Below are 4,062 nucleotides of genomic sequence, written 5' to 3'. Positions count from 1 at the left end.
CACCCTGCTCCTTGTTTTGTTATGAGACACTGTAGCCAGCGGTGGCCTGCCTCTGCTTCTCTTGCCCCTCTTGCTAGTTCCCTCTAGGGCAATGGTTCTCAACTTCCCTAACTCTGTGACCCACTAATTGTGGTAGTTCTACAGGTTACAGTGACCCCACCACACCCATAAAGTTAATCTCGTTGCTACTTCATAACTGTACTTTTGCTGTTATGAACCGTCATGTAAACATCTGTGTTTTCTAAGGGTCTTAAGCGATCCCTGTGAAAGGATCGTAGAACAGTGTATAGCCCTGGCTGTCCTGGAACTCACTCTGGAGACCAGGCTGGCCTCGAACTCAGAAATCCGCCTGCCTCTGCCTCCCAAGTGCTGGGATTAAAGGCTTGCGCCACCACCGCCCGGCTGCCACCCACAGTTTGAAAACCTCTGCTCTAGGCCTTTTTAACACACACCCCTTTCCCGCCACCTGTACATGGAAAAGGATAGATATTTTGTGTCTAGGGACACAGTTGGTTGTCAAACTTTTCAGGAGGGTCTTGCACTGGCATCTAGCTGTCAGAGGCTAGGACACTACTAAGTTGCCACCTGTGTCACCGTTCCATGACAAAGAGTGAGTTTGACCCATAATGACAGTAGTGCCAAGATCAAGATTGCGAGGCAGGGTCCAATCAGGTAGCTCAGGCTGGCCTCAAACTTGCTGTGAAGCCGAGGATAAATTTGAATTCCTGTTCCTTCTCTTCAATCCCCCGACGGGAAGATCAAACCCGATACTTCCTGCCAGTGCTCTAACAACGGGGCCTTCGCTCCTGCAGCCCTGCTTCCTTTCCTTCCTTTCCTCCCTCCCTCTTTCCTTTTAAATTTATTTTTAATGTGTTGGTGTTTTGCCTGCATGCATGCTTGCATGCGAGTGAGGAATACCCTAGAACTGGAGTTACAGACAACTGTGAAATGCTATGTGGTTGCTGGGAATTGAACTCATATACATAAAATAATTTTTTTTTTAAAAAAAAGCCAGAATTATGGGCTAGAGAGATGGCTCAGCGATTAAGAGCACTGACTCATTCAAAGGTCCTGATTTCAAATCCCAGCAACTACATGGTGGCTCACAACCATCCCTAACGAGATCTGACGCTCTCTTCTGGAATGTCAAAAGACAGCTACAGTGTACTTATAATAAATATATATATATATATATTTTTTTTTGGTTTTTCAAGACAGGGTTTCTCTGTATAGCCCTGGCTGTCCTGGAACTCACTCTGGAGACCAGGCTGACCTCGAACTCAGAAATCCGCCTGTCTCTACCTCCCAAGAGCTGGGATTAAAGGCGTGCGCCACCACTGCCCGGCTAAATTTTTTTTTAAAAAAAAAAACCAGAAGTACATGTAAAATGAAGACACAAAAGTTCTGGGCCGTGAAGGTGTCACTCGGGAACTTACCACAGAATGTATTCGTTAGATGACTTGAAATGCTCTGGGTGGTACCCAGCAGAAATTCAACATAAAAACTTGTATCAAAAGAATGGAAAGCCCCAGGGGTACCAGCGGTAGGGCGTGTCATGGGGACAAACTGGCAGGTTTTCTTTTTTTTCAAATGTATGTGTATGCTGTGTGTGCATATAAAGGTTAGAGGTTGGTGTGGGGTATTTCCAACCATATCTCTTGAGGCAGTTTTCCCACTGGAACCCAGCGTTTGCTGATTTACCTAGGCTTGCTCAGGGAATTCCTGTCTCTACTTCCTGAGGCTTATAGGCTGGCCACCACACCTGCCTGGCATTTACATGAACGCTGAGGATTTGAACTCTGGTCTTTGTGCTTGTACAAGTACTTTTCCCCACTGGGTCCCCTCCTTAACCCCACCAGTGAGCTTTGTACCTTGCTTCACTTCTTCTGCTTTCCCCAATTAAAAGAGGGAACTCTCCATCATTTATGTAAATTTGATTTAAATGTATTTTTGAGCCACTGGTCTGGGGTGGTGCCCATCTTTAATGATCTCAAGATTCAGGAAGCAGAGGTAGGCAGATCTCTTAAGTTTGATGCCAGCCTGGTCTAAAATAAACAAACAGTTTTAAAAATGAAATAATTTGAGCCAAGCATGGTGGTGTAGATTGTGTGTGTGTGTGTGTGGGGGGGGTATTGGTGGTATTGGTTTGTCTTAGTATGTACCCCTGGTTGTCCTCGAACTCAATGTGTAGACCAAACTGGCCTTGAATTCACAGAGATCTGCCTACTTTTCTCTACCTCCTGAGTGCTGGGATGAAAGGTGTGTGACACTATATCTGAGTGTTTCTTTTTTCTTTGGATGTAGGTTTTTTTGTTTGGTTGCTTTTGGGTTTTTTGTTTTTTGTTTTTGTTTTTGTTGTTTTAGAACGGGTATCACGTGAAGTCCAGGCTGGCCTCACACTCCCAGATTGTTGAGTCATTTATGGCACATAAAAGTCATTCCAAAACATTCCAAAAGAGTAGCTCCTGTTGGCGGTGGTGGGTACTCCAGGACACCTTCCCATTTCTAACTGATGGCACTGGACAGATGAGCAGTCAAGACCAGCATGGAGAGGACAGAAAAGTAATCTCAGACGGAAGCTGAGATCCACACTGGCCCTGCCTTATCTCGGGAGACCTCAATGCCTTGGGACTCTTCGAACAGTGAGCTGGGCGCTCAGCAGGGAGGGCTTTCAGGAGAGGTGTAACCAGCCCCACTTTGTCGGGGATTGAGATCCACAGGCAGAGCAGACAGATCTCTGGGAAGACAATAAGGTCATCGGGATAGTGAGGGAGAGAGAAGAGGCAAAGAAGAAAGACAGATGAGTCACAGAGGTGAAGGGAAGAAGCCTAGTGAGGAGATGCATGACCCATGTATCACATCTCCCACATCTAAGGAGGGGGAGGAGCACACAGGGTTCATAAACTCCCACCAAGCTCAGATTCTGCTGCCAGGTACATACACTCCCGCCCTGCCCACTGCAGATGAAGACCTGTGATACACACACCCCATTTGACAGATGAGTATCCAAGAGCAGGATGTGAGCAAGGGAGGGCTGCTAGGTTCTGAGGAGGCCGGACCTGGAGAGCTGAGGTGCCAAGGATGGCATCTTGTCCTCATCTCTTTCAGAAAACTCTGTTCTCTTCCTTCTCTAGTCTAGACTCAACCCTGACTGTCCTAAGCTGCTAAACGGATCTGAGATTCCACCCAGGTCACCCAGATCTGCTGAGGATGGTCAACAAACCTGACAGAAGCCGACCAGATCCAGACCCAAGAGTTTGTTTTGTTTGGGGGTTTTGGTTTTCAAGACAAGGTTTCTCTGTGTAGTCCTGGCTGTCCTTGAACTCCCAGAGATCTGCGAGCCTCTGGCTCCCTAGTGCTGGGATTAAAGGCTAAGGCTGCTGCTGCCACTGCCCAGCTGGATGATTTACTCTGTACACCAGGCTAGCAACAAGCTGGTCGATAGCTACCTGCTTTGGCCTCTCAAGTGTTGAGATTGAAGGTGTATGACACCACGCCCAGCCCCCACATTTTGTAATATAGGAAGTTAACTTCTTGCTATAAATGAACTGATCAGAGCAACTGAGACTAAAGATGCTGGCAAGAGGGCCAGACCCAGAAAGGACTTTTATTGACCTTTTATTTATGTTTTGTTTTAGTTTGGTTTTTCTTTCTTTCTTTTTTTTTTTTTTTTTAAGATTTATTTATTATTATAAGTACACTGTAGCTGTCTTCAGACACTCCAGAAGAGGACATCAGATCTCATTACAGATGGTTGTGAGCCACCACGTGGTTGCTGGGATTTGAACTCAGGGCCTTCGGAAGAGCAGTCAGTGCTCTTAACCACTGAGCCATCTTTCCAGCCCCTTGTTTTGGTTTTTCAAGACAGGGTTTCTCTGGGTAGCCCTGGCTGTCCTGGAACTCACTCTGTAGTCTAGGCTGGCCTTGAACTCGGAGATCTCCCCTGCCTCTGCCTCCCAAGTGCTGGGATTAAAGGCGTGTGCCACCACTGCCCGGCATTGACATGTATTTTAACTACTCATCTGTAGGTGCATGGAAGGAGCTCCTAGAGAGCTTTGGGGG

The sequence above is a fragment of the Mastomys coucha genome, unplaced genomic scaffold (assembly GCF_008632895.1).
Source record: "Mastomys coucha isolate ucsf_1 unplaced genomic scaffold, UCSF_Mcou_1 pScaffold11, whole genome shotgun sequence".
NCBI lineage: Eukaryota > Metazoa > Chordata > Mammalia > Rodentia > Muridae > Mastomys > Mastomys coucha.
Note: the sequence above shows the minus strand (reverse complement) of the source record.